Below are 14,121 nucleotides of genomic sequence, written 5' to 3'. Positions count from 1 at the left end.
GCGGGGGGGCTGTAGAGACGCAGAATCAACACACAGACTCCGGAAGCTGTTGAGAGAACTGGCTGGAGACCCGCCTCAGGTCGTAGTCCAGTAGCTCAGTTTATTTTTGGAATGCACACAACAGTTATAGGGTTTGAGTGGGGCGTGCCTGTCAATCATACATAAGCAAGAAAATATCCATAAGCCAATCATCTTCTGCCTAATGTAACCACACTGTGAGGAAACTCTAAATATTGCTGTCCTGGCAGAAAGCAATCTGGAAGGGTCTTTAGCCCTTACTGAGTCAGGGGTTTGATGCCCTGAAGCCCCTGACTCTTTTTCTTGGCTGGGCAGTTTGGCAATGCTAACCACAAGTGCTGAGGATGTGGTTTCACCCCATCCTGCAAGAACTCCTGTCAGGCCTGAAGGAAGGTGGATATTTCAAGCACTTCCAAGCTGCTAGTAGCTGCTAGCTGTGACTGAAACTTATTCCAACACTTGATCATTGACATTCTGACTGGAGTGAGATGAAATCTCAGTGTAGTTTTAATTTGCATAGAAGATCTTTTATTATAATGATAAGAAGACCCTTTAAAGATGGAAGGGTGGGGGCGGGGAGTCAATCATTTGGGAGTTTGTGCTTTGCAGTGAATAGAAGCCCAAAACAAATCCACACATTGTAACCGAACAAATGAAAGAAAAATTTTCCCCTGGTGTGGTTGGAGGAGTAATTTAGGATAAATAACTGACTTCTAGTCAGAGCCATAGAAATAATTCATATATGTTTCTTTATTTAAAACTTATGAAGCACATGTGACCTCCTTGAACTTGGAATCAAATCAAATGCTACAACCTCAAATGTTTATGTCATTAAAAATGACACATATGTGGGTGTGCTTGCTGACCTTTTGTGTCAGCAGATCTTATCTAAAATCAACACAAATTAGCACTGAATTTCTAATAATGTTTGAACTCCAATGGGATGTTACAAGTGTTTCAACCCTTTCCTCCCATGTTTCTCATTAGCTCTTAGGCAAATTTATTCATCTCATTCCCAATAAATAAGATCAATACCAAAAGCTATTGAAAGGAGCCTTCTGTGCTTGGCTGACTATAATGTAGATATATATGTCTCCCAAGTTTACAAATGACTCATTTTGCATGTTTGAAAAATTAATAATTGACATATAAGAAGAAGAAGTAGAAGGTGAGGGCAAAAAGAGAGAGAGAGATGAAAAAAGAAAGAGGAAGAGGATGAGAAATTCCAAGATGAATCTTTTTTTTTTTTTTTTTTTTAGTATATAAACTGTTTATTAACAGAAAAAGCCTACCGACTCATTTCTTTTTGGACACGTCCACAGTATAGCCACAGTGCCCAGTGTTCTTGGTATGCTGGCCTCAGACATGAAGTCCCAGAAGTGGCACAGCCCACTCTGGGCCCTAATCTTCTAGTTGCTCTAGGTCTTCCCCAAGCTTGTTGTTTAGACCCCTGGCTGGAACCTGGCTGTATTTTTCATCCTTTACATACTTACATATTTTCAAGAACCAGTCTGGGATCTTGTAGTTTCATGGATTCTGCATAATTATGATTACATGTTCAACTTCGTTCTCAGTGAGTTCTCCAGCCCCTTGGTATGGACAATATCTGCTTTCCTCAACACCATATGAGCATATCTTTGCCCCACACCCTTAATGGCAATGATGGCAAAGGCTCTTTTCTGCCACCCATTGAAATTTGTGTTGAGTACTTGCAAAATGTGCTGGAACTTCTAAGGAATCACTATAGATATGGCAGCAGCAGATTGGTAGCCTGCAGGCCTCCTGTGGAATAGAATAGATTAATTACTTTACAGAAGGATTTCAGGTCTTTCTTAAAAATGTTTAAACTTAATGTACCCATGAAGGTTGGATCAAATCCTGTTTCCAATATTCGTTAGGACACATATGCTACTATTCAGAGAAGACAATTATTATGATGCAGGTCATTGAGTACTGTGTCATTTTAGTAACAATAGGAACTATGTGTAGTGAACTGAGGGCTGTAGTGCATGCCTGAAATCTCAGTGGTTTGGGAAATTGAGGCAGGAAGATCACAAGTTCAAGGCCAGCCTCAGCAACTTAATGAGACCATGTCTTAAAAATATATGTGTGTGGGCTGGGGATGTGGCTCAAGCGGTAGCGCGCTCGCCTGGCATGCGTGCGGCCCGGGTTCGATCCTCAGCACCACATACCAACAAAGATGTTGTGTCCGCCGAGAACTAAAAAATAAATATTAAAAATTCTCTCTCTCTCTCCTCTCTCACTCTCTCTTTAAAAAAAAAAATATATATATATATATATATATATATATGTGTGTGTGTGTGTGTATGTTCCATATATGTGTGTGTATATATAAAACTGAGAATGTGACTCAGTGGTAAAGTGCCATAGGTTCAATCCTCAGAACAATGACAAATAAATAAATAAAGATATATAGTGAACTCATCTCAAAATTATTTTATTTCTGTATTTCTAAAAATATACTAGTTTTTGTTTAAAAAGCTGGTTTAAAAATAGATGACATATGGTGTAAAAGACAGAGATAAAACAAATGGAATTTTTTTCTGTAATAATACAATACTCAGTACCATATCCTATTTACAACAGGAATGAGATGCTATATGGAAATTCAGAAAACAGAAAAATAATGTAGGAGAACTTGTAACAGCAGCAATCAGATAAAATCCATTCTGCATTTCTAGTAAAGAAGATTTAGAGGCCTATACACAAGTTAGAACTTTTTTAGCAAAGGTGGGGGTAAGAAGGATCAAAATCTTCAAATTATTTTCATAGGAGTAGAAATTGCAGGGACCACAGTCAATTACAACACACTCAATTGACTGATTTTCAAGAGAGCACTTGGTCAACTGATTTGGGGACTTAATGACATCTGTAACATCTGTTCACAGCAATATGTAAATTAGTGTTTGATTGAGTAACTGGGAGGTATATATACTCCAGGGAATGGGAAACTGAAGAGACATCTTAATATTCTCCCTGTCATAATGCCTACAGGCCATAGGTTAATATTTGTCTCCTTGGGGAGCTCTTACAAATTTTCCCAAGGACACATGAGGAAACATGTTTATTAGAGCATTGTTTGTAAGGAACTAGTCAGAAACAATTTAATGTAAATGTCTATTAATAGATTAATGGATATAAAAGGTATTATTTTTATATAATGTGAAACAGTGGGCTGGGGTTGTAGTTTGGTGGCAGAGCATTTCTCTAGCATGTGCAAGACCCTGAGTTCAATACTTCATACCAAAATAAAAAAGGTTAAAAAATATGAAATATGTAATTGAGCCATATGTATCAAAATAGATGAACCTCAAATATATAATGTTGAAAAAATGCCAGTTTTAGCAGAATCCATAAAGTTTTATATCATATTTAAAAGATAGTATCTGCAATGCTTCTCTTAGGGGTATCAAAGCAAATAACACCTATAATATAATTAACTTTAAAAAAAAGCAATTAGGATATAGACAAGAAATTCACAGAATGTGAAATTTTAATTTAATATAAAATAAGCATTTTTATTAAAAATTTGGAAAGTGCACATTATACAACTAGATACTACTTCATATCCTCCTGAAGTTCTGGCAACAACTAAAAAGTGTGAAAAGCCTCATGTAGGTTAAGATCATTCATAGAATGTCAATAAATATGCATATCGATGTAATTATTTTGTCCATTGAGGTACTTTTTGGCAATGACTGGTTATTGAAAATGTCATAATCTGAGTACTTAGAGGGATTCCTTCTGTCATGAAAAGGAGATGTACATGATTATATTTATTGCCAATTTCTCATAAGAGTAAAAATTTGAAGCCAGGCATGGTGGCACACACCTGTAATCCCAATAGTTTGGGAGGCTAAAGCTGGAGGAGTGCAAGTTCAAAGCCAGTCTCAGCAACTTAGTGGGGCCCTAAGCAACTTCATGAGACTCTGTCTGTAAATAAAATTAAGAAAAGTTGGGGATTTTTAAACCTTTTTTTATTTTGATATGAAGTATTGAACTCAGGGCCTTGCACATGCTAGGGAAGTGCTCTGCCACCAAACTACAAAAAAAAAAAAAAATTGCAACTACCTAAATGTCAATAATAAGAGAAGAAATTAACAAATACGGGGTCAGTATGCATACAATGAATATTATATCTCTGTTTATCTAGTAGTCATAGCTGAATGAATGGAAGAGTATTTGTGTGTTTCTTAATGTCCATGATTCCACTGATAGGTATTTGCAGACTTTTTAGTGAACTATGCTTGCCCACGTGTGTGACTGTTAAAATAAATGTGTATATTCCTTTTAAAGAAACTTTATGTAAGAATTATGAAATGTGTTACAATTTTGAGGTTCAGCAATAATTAGCTAAGTGAGTGCTACTATAGCTATTATGTAATATGGCAAGAACAGAGTGATCAGTAACCTGGATTTTGAAGTGATTCAGATAAGGCAGAGAGGAATGATGATCATCATCTCCACAAAATATTTATAATATCTTACAAATACTGATGACACAAACCAGAAAAGTCCTAAATAAATCCAGAAATACACTGTGTAAATGCATTGGAAAACTTAAAATAGTGAAGATATGAGTTCCTCCCAAATTGGTCTATAGATCTGTAGGTTTGCCTTAATTACTTTGAAAATTTCAGCAGTTTTTTGTAGACATAGAAAAAGCTTATTCTAAATTTATATGGCATGGCATAAGCCTGTAATAGCTAAAACAATCTTCCAAAAGAATAAAGTGGGAAAAATATTTTTACCCAATATTAAGGTTTACTACATAACTATGATAATAATGACAATGTAGTGTTGGTGGAGGAACAGAATGAAGACCCAGATGCAGACCTTCACAATGTGCCCTACTAATTTTTGACAAAGGTGCAAAATTAATTCAATGGAAAAAGTATAACCTTTTCAACACACACTGCCATAGCAATTGGACATGCCATGTTTAAAAAAAAAAATCAACTGGACATCCTTACATTAAAGAAAAAAAATCTTGACCTAAACTTCACTTCTTATTTAAGAATTAACTTAAATGTTAAAGGTAAAATTTTAAAACTTTTGAAATAACATACAGGAAAATCTTTGGGTAATGGGTTATGTGAAAAGTTCTTAGACCTTCGACCAAAAGTATGATTCTTAAAAGGAAATATTGATAAATTGGACCTCATAAAAATAAAAACTTTGCTCTGCAAAAGATCCTGTTAAGAGGATGAAAAGCTATCCAACAAGGAACTAGTATATATAACATATAAACTCACAAAGTTCAACAGTAAAAAATAAATGATTCTTGTAAAACTAATTATGCACTCATGGGAATTTATCTCATACAAATAAAAATTCATGTTCACATCCAAAGTTTTATGCTAATAGACTGATTGTAGTGGCTTTATTTTATTAGTCCAAATTGGAAACAACAAAATATCCCTCAAGGGATGAATGGCTAAACAAACTATGGTACAATTCCTACCATGGCATTTTGGTATAAATAACTTTCTTGATATAAGATGTTAGAGAATTGGCAACCAGACTAATAATTTTCAGGGGCCAGGAATGAGGCATACTTGGTATAAAGGCAATACAAAGGATCCCGATGGTGATGGAACAATATATCTTCACTGAGTTAATACTGATATCTTGTTTGACAGATATATAGTACTAACATTTTACAAGATGTCATCATTGGGGAAACATGATAAAGTATACACCAGGTCTCTCTGTATTGTTTGTTATACCTGCATGTGAATATATAATTATCTCAAAACAAAATTTTAATTAAAATTCAGTATAATTAATGATTAAAATTCTAGGTTCTAGAAACAGACTACCTGGTTTCAAATTCTTATTCTACAATTTCAGGGTTTTTTGCTAGAAGAGCAGATTTTAGGTACTCTTGCCACAAAAATATATAGGATGATGGCTATATTATTTTTTATGACTGTAGTGACCATTTCACTAACTATATGTATATGAAAATATCATATTATACACATTAAGCATATACAATGACTTTTTTTAAAAGACCACAAGAGGCTGGGGTTGTGGCTCAGTGGTAGAGCACTTGCCTAGCATGTGTGAGGCATTGGGTTCAATTCTCAGCACTGCATATAAATAAATAAAGGTTCATCAACAACTAATAAAATATTTTTTTTAAAAAAAAGATAAGTAGTAAAAAGAAGTTAGGAGCTGGGGTTGTGGCACAGCAGTAGAGCACTCGCCTAGCACATGTGAGGCCCTGGGTTCGATCCTTAGTACCACATAAAAATAAATAAATAAAATAAAGGTATTGTATCCAACTACAACTAAAAACTAAATATTAAAAAAGTCAGAGTTATAAATGTGATGGTTTATCCATACAGTCTTGCAAATTATATTTGTTACATTCATTTACTTATATTTTACAATGTTTCTTTTAGAAATGTAAATTGTTTACTTACCAAGCAAAATAACTCATTTGCCTTATGTTATTTTGATCTACAAATATTTCCATATCCAAGTCTGTCTTTATTCTTCTCATTCTCTCAACTTCTGCTATTCAGAAAACCTCTAGGTCTGTCTCTTGCATTCACAGATTTGCAAACTACAAGTAAAATAAATCATGGAGCCAATTTAAAACCAATGTGAAGCTTTGTTCTTCCACATAGAGTAGTGGGGGAAATGGATGCCTAAGAATTTTATTATGATATGGTAAATGTTATGATAGAAGAATGCAAATCCTCATATAGGTTAACAACAGAAGGATATTTAATCTGAACTCCAAGAGTTATGGAAGTCTATCTAGAGGAAATGGCTCCTGATTTAGGTCTCAAAATTCAATAATGAAAGAGTAAGGAAAAGACAGGATTTCTATGAAAAGGAAACTTAGGACAAATGATAAAGAGATATGAAGTTGCTTGCTATCGAGGTCCAAAAGCAGTCCAATAATTCAATTGCACAAAATGAGTGGTGAGCAGTAGTAAGAAATAAAACTGGAAAGAAGAAATAATGAAAAGGTTTCAGTTTACCTAAAACATTTTACATCATGGTAAAACAAGTATTATATTTTGTTGAAGAAAAAGAATAATTACAAGTTTTTTAAGTATATGAGGCATAGGTAATTTTAATTTCATATAAACCACTTTGAGAGTAGGGTTGGGGGAATGGATTTGAAAAACCTCACAATAAAAAAGAGATCATTTTGAGGGTCACTGAAATAATAATGCAAGCTAGAGTTGAGAAGGACTTAAATAGAACAACGGCATTTGAAAATGAAAGGGTAGATTCCAGAAATGTTTGAGCAATAAAATTGGCAGAATATGGTGATTCACAGGAAGTAAGAGAAACAGAGTAGTTGTATTTGTTATCATAGTAAATTACCTCTGCAGCTGCAAACAACAATAAATATTTATTATCTCACACAGTTTCCATGGGTTTGGATTCTGGGGCAGCTTACCTGGATGGTTCTGGCTCAGGTATTCTTATATGTTAATATCAGCTAGTGCTGCATGTTAGCTGGCCTGATAATGGTTGGAGGATCTGCTATCTGGGTAACTCACTCACATGGAGGCTGGCAAGAGACCTAAGTTCCTTGTTTGCTGTGGCAGGAGAAATAATGTCCTTGCCAATGAACATTTTTATAAGGTTGCTTGAATGTCTCCGTGATATGGCATCTGGCTTTCCCTACAACCAGTAATTCAAGAAGAAGGACATATAGAAAGCTGTAACCCTCTTTATGATTTAGCCTTCAAGTCAATCAGGCATTTATGAAATACCTTATAGAAGTAGGAGTTGACCACACACAGGCATGAATGACATGAAAAAAAAAAAAATCATTACAGACACAGCCGTCAATAAAGTCCACAGTTTCTTAGGTGGATTACAATGAGAACTACATGATAATCAATAGAAAATGGGCAGGATTATTGTAGTTTATTTGTTTGGTGTATCTTGTTTCTTGAAAGTGGAAGGTGTCAAGTTAAATTCTGGAACTATATGACAAATTCCTATATGACAACTATATGTCAAGTTCCTAAATGCTTAGAAAGTGTGTGTGTGTGTGTGTGTGTGTGTGTGTGTGTGTGTGTGTAGTGATGGAAAAATAGATATTTTGGAATCATCAGCTTTTATATGGTACTAAAAAACTTAAGATTAGGGCTGGGGTTGTAGCTCAGTGGTAGAGCACTCACCTAGCACATGGGAGGCACTGGGTTAAATCCTCAGCACCACATAAAAATAAATGAATAAATTAAAAAGGTATATGTCCATCTACAACTAAAACAAGGAAATATTTTTTTTTAAATCTTAAGATTAGTCAAATTGTCCAATTAGAGCATTAAAAATGAAATGAGAGAAAACATTGTTTTAAAAGGTTCAGCATGAAAAAAATTAAATGACCAGAGAAGAAGAAATAATGAAGATTGGAATGGTAAAAATAAATGAAGTGAATAGTTTAAGAAAAATAGCAGTTAGCAAAGTCAAAGAATGAAGAAATATCCAGAAAACTAAAAATGAGGATTGGATTTGGCAATATTTATGCCACTAAATGATGTTGCCAGAGCAGTTTCAAGGGTGGTAATATTAAGACAGAAAAAAGATAAGTTTTTTTGTTGTTATTGTTTGTTTGTTTAAAAATTTTATTAGTTTTTGATGGACCTTTTTTTATTCATTTTAATTACATGTGGTGCTGAGAATTGAATCCAGTGCCTCATACATGCCAGGCAAGCACTCTACCAATGAGCCACAGCCCCAGTCCCAGGTTTCAGAGTTTTAAGTACAGGAAAATTAAATAAAAATAATTGTAAATATGTATTAGTTGTATTCTTCTCTGGAAAGAGAAACTCTTCAGAATACTTAAAAACTAGGGAATATAGGGGGCTGGGGTTGTAGCTCAGTGGTAGAGCGCTTGCCTAGCATGTGTGAGGTACTAGGTTCAATCCCCAACACCACATAACACTAAATAAACAAAATTAAGGTATTATGTCCATCTACACCATCTGCTATGGTTTGGATTTCCTCCTAAAAAACCCATGCAGTTGTGTTCAGAGATGAGGCGTTTGGGAGGTGGTTGGATCATGAGGGGGTCTGACTTCATGAATGGACTTATGAATTCACAGCTTAATGTGCTATTAGAAAGCAGTGGAAACTTCAGGAAGTGGGGCCGAATTAGAGAAAGTAGGTCATTGGGAACATGCCCTTGAAGGGTGTAGTTTGTCCCCCCATCCCTTTTCTTCTATCTCCTCTCTCTTCTCTCTTTCCTTCCTGGTTACCCTGAAATGAGCATCTTTGCTTCACCACATGAACCACATACTCCCTCCATGATGTTTAGTCTCATCACCACAGGCCCAAAGTGATGGGGCCAAGTTACCATAGACTGAAACCTGTGAAACTGTAAGAAAAAATAAATCTTTCTTCCTTTAAGTATATTTCTCTTCGGTATTTGTCATAGTAACACAAAGCTAACACACGTTATCTCAGAAATTGCTGAAGGGATAAAGTAAGGATTTGAAGTTACTGATACCCTGAAATCACAGTATCCTGGAGGAAGTTAGAATCAACTCTTGTGGGACATGGAGCCATAAAACAAAAGCAGCTGTTGCTGAACCTGCCTTGTTGACAGGCCGTGGAAATAACTGTGTTCTAATAGTGTCTCCCATTGGCAGACTACAGCTGAAGACAATTGAGCTGACAATCTAGGAGAAATATTTCTCCTCGGGTCAGTCCCAGTATGATACAAAACAGAAAAAAAAAAGGAATGGATGTGACATCAAAGAAACATGTGACATAACTATTTTTTTAAATGTACTAACCCTGTAAAGACAAACCAAATTTAGAAGCCCCATGTGAAAAACTTTGTAGAAGTTTAATGCATAATGAAAAATGACTTTCATTTAAGATATTTCAAAGTCTAGGCATATGCTCTAGGTAAAATACCTATAAATTGAAGCGCTTTTATCTCACCACTTTCAATGTAGAAAGATTTAGCCTGACTTGAAATAATTGGGCTTGATATTATCTCTCATAATACAGGAAATCATCAAGAATTCCCTGCACAGAATATATTCATGCAAGATTTATAACTCATTTTATTTCTAATTAAATATTTCCTTTCTTTTTGATTCAGTGAATTTTTCATTTTAAAGATGTGAAAAAGTAATAAAATGAGATGTATACAGACATTCACCCTAGCCATAAGATAGACAACATGAAAAATATAATTTTATCACTCGAGTTACTATAGATATTGGTCCATCAAAAATTTAAATATTATCAATCTAGTAGGATATTCGGTTGTATACAATTATAATAAGCATTGTTGAAGGGCTCACAACATCCATTCCCTCCCTCTTTGTGAATCCTTATGGAATCTTGATTTAGTTCAAATATTTAATATTCTCGTTCAATCTGCCTCAGGGGAATCTGGTTCCACATATCTCAGTGGTGTGAGCTTGACTGGCTTAAGCTAATTAGTACGTACTATTTCCTAGATACTGGAAAAAAAATTGGGTAAGTGGCATAAATGGATTATTGGGGCGTGGGGATAAAGATTTCTCAGAGTGCTGTAATGCAAGAATTCTTTCTTTTTCTCTGCAAAATTGTTACATGCTCTTGTGGGGGACATAACTGCTGAAGCCATCTTGATATCAGCTAGGGAAAAGGGGCAAGGGTAAAGTCAAAATAATTTCAAGAAAATTAGGCAAAAGTTATTGACTTATCCCCAACCTGAAACCTGACCTAAAACTTCTCGGTCAGTTATGTGAGTAAATAAATTTTTAAGAATTATTTAGGTCAGTTTGAATTGTGTTTTCTCTTTCTTGGCTGCCAAAAAACATCATAAATCAATGTACCAAGTATGTGTATATGTGCATTTCTAAACTTATGAATCCTACACTTCATTCTTAACAATGTAGATATCATTTTAAACACTAAGATATTGAGAACAATGCCAACAGAATCTATATGCAATCTCAAGTAATAGTGATATCTAATGTATAGTTTTTTTTGGAAATGAATTTTAGCTCAGTAAAAGGACTTGTGCTCTTCTTTTACTTCATATCTTAATGTTCTAAATTAAATCTTTCTTTACACTTGAATTGACTCTTCCTCTTTGTATATGATCTATCCTTATGTGAACGAGTCAACATCTGCTTACTGAACCATTAACAAAATACAATTAATAAATTTTAGTATTTAACCTAAAATTCAGTAGTATTGTAAAGGTCGAGCGAACGTTGGAGGAAAAGACCACCAAGAGACTGTCTCATGCAACAGCAAAGGGTTTATTGGGGGTCCAGCATGCTGGGGCTCAGAGCTCACTTCAGAGGAGCAAAGAACAAAGAGCCCCTGGAACAATTTGAGCAGAGCTTATATACATTCTTTGCAGGGGGCAGGGACTTTACATACATCATAGCATCCTTTAGCTAATCATCACATACCGCGGGAAAATCAAATAACAACTCTAAAACATGATTAGCACATTCACTGGTGGGAACAGATCGGGTGGGGGTGATTGGTCAGTACTAAGATGGGTATATATTTAAACTGATTGGTTTAAGCCCTAAGGTGTGTATGTGCGGGACTGCATGGTTTCTGAGGAAAGGGGGTTGTTCTCATTGAGCAACTAGGTGGTCAGAGGAGATTTTCAACACACATCTAATGGGCAGTTCCGGGAATTGTTTTACTGCCACATGAATTTCAGGTTCCGAATGCAACTTAAAAACTTTTCAGGACAAACCTTATCCTTTACATTTCAATTTTTTTTTTATCCTTTCAGTATAGTAGATACTAGAGCAAAAATTCTCACCAGTCCTGGAATCCCTAAATCTTTTCTAAATCATTTTAAACACTTCAGTTTTTATTTATTTTATTTTTAGTTGACAAATAATAATTTTATATATTTATAAGCTAGACTGTGATGTAAATCAAGATAATTAACCTACTACCTCACCTATTCATTTTTTTTAAAGAGAGAGGAGAGGGAGAGAGAGAGAGAGTTTTTTAATATTTATTTTTTAGTTTTCGGCGGACACAACATCTTTGTTTGTATGTGGTGCTGAGGATCAAACCCGGGCCGCACACATGCCAGGCGAGCTCCATATCGCTTGAGCCACATCCCCAGCCCACCTATTTATTTTTTAATGAGAGCATTTAAAATCTATTTTCTTAGCAGTTTTGAAGTATAATACATTATTATTAACTAGAATCTGTAATTTAATAGATCACTAAATTCCTTTTTGTTGTTAGATAATGAAATGCACTGACCCTCTTCCATGGAGGAAAATTATATAATAGGTAAATACAACAAAAACTTGCATAAACTCTACTGGATTCTTAGTGTGAGTAATGACAATTCCTGTAATAGGTTACCCTTTATTCAATAGCAAAATACAGCTTAAGGAAAAACCTCTACCATTGTTAAGGCACATCATTTACAAAAATTTAAATAAATCTGACAGATAACCTTTTAATGAGGAAGAATTTACCTTGTAGTTCTGGGTTTGAGACCTAAACTTGGAGAAAAAAAATGTTAGCTCAGAGATAACTATAATCTTATTCATTGTAGTGTCCCTGAACACATAACTTGAATATATTTTGTTATTGGTCTTTTTCTAGGGGGTAGGTACCAAGGATTGAACTCAGGGGCACTCTACCCACTGAGCCACATCCCAGTCCTATTTTTAATATTTTTCTTAGAAACAGGGTCTCACTGAGTTGTTTAGCGCCTCACTTTTTGCTGAGGCTGGCTTTGCTGAGGAACTCATGATCCTCCTGCCTCAACCTCCTGAGCCACTGGGATTACAGGTGTGCACCACCACATCCATCTGTTATTGGTCTTAATGCTGGGGATTTCTTTTATTCTTGCATGTTTGAACTAACAACTCTTCAAAGATATTCATCTTACATATATTTATATGTGGTTTATATGCTTATATGTGATTTAAGTAATACTTAAATACTCTGAAGGAGTTAATTTGTATTCATCATACTTTAAACATAAGATTTGGTTGATATTTGGAAATACTGTATCACATACTTATTAAAGTGTCTGATAAAACTACACATGAACGCAGAAACTCTACTGGATTCTTAGTGTGAGTAATGACAATTCCTGCAATAGGTTACCCTTTATTCAATAGCAAAATACAGCTTAAGGAAAAACCTCTACCACTGTTAAGGCACATCATTTAGGACAAATGAACAAACATGAAAATGACATGTGACCACTGGCATATCAAAAGCTAATTCTGACATCTGCAAACATTTAGAAGAATTTAATGTTTTGTATTTAATATTCAATAAATGCTTGTTTTGTAAGTGAATCCACTGATTGTCATATAGAGTAGTTTGCCCGTCCTCACCCCAGTACTGAGGATTGAACCCTATGGTGCTTTATCACTGAGCTACATCTCCAGCTCTTTTTCTTTTTTATTTTCAGACAGAGTCTTACTAAATTGCCCAGGCTGGCCTCAAACTTGCGATCCTAATGATTGAGTTTCCTGTGGAGCAGGAATTACAGGTTTGAACCACAATGCCTGGTTGTAGTATTTCTTTCAAGGTGACCAAAATGGACATGCCACACCAGGCATTCTAATTACCTGAACCCGTGTCCACTGTGTGTTTGAGTTTCTCATATTATTTGCATATATGATTTTTATATCAGCTGGTCTTTATAGTATTTTAAGGAATGAAATAAAATGTTTTGGCTTTGTAGTCCCTAACTGGAAATTATATTGTGTCAAGGAAACAAAAGCTTTTCCTTGCAATTAGGAATTAATTGCTGTTTCTGTGGCATTGGCATTTAACAAGAACATCACTAATGAAATTATTTAATAAATCAGAGTAATTTATTTATAGTGTATTAGTAATAGGACAATTGGGGAGAAACAAACTGGGGAAAGCATCCTCTATTTTCTCTATGGAATAGCATTTGTTTTATCAAAATTTAGGAATTTGTACAGAAACAACAATACTTAAATTGCTCAGAGTTCTAAAGTATTCTTATTCAATGCTGTCATTTCTTCATATTCAACTGCTTTTTAGAGCGATTTAAAAGACATAATTTTACCTATTACTGGAAAAAGCAGTCAATATTTTTGTTTTAAGTGATGAATA

This window comes from Spermophilus citellus, assembly GCF_964194105.1.
Source record: "Spermophilus citellus genome assembly, chromosome: X".
Lineage (NCBI taxonomy): Eukaryota > Metazoa > Chordata > Mammalia > Rodentia > Sciuridae > Spermophilus > Spermophilus citellus.
The sequence above is the reverse complement of the archived record's forward strand: the minus strand, read 5'-3'. Positions refer to the sequence as shown.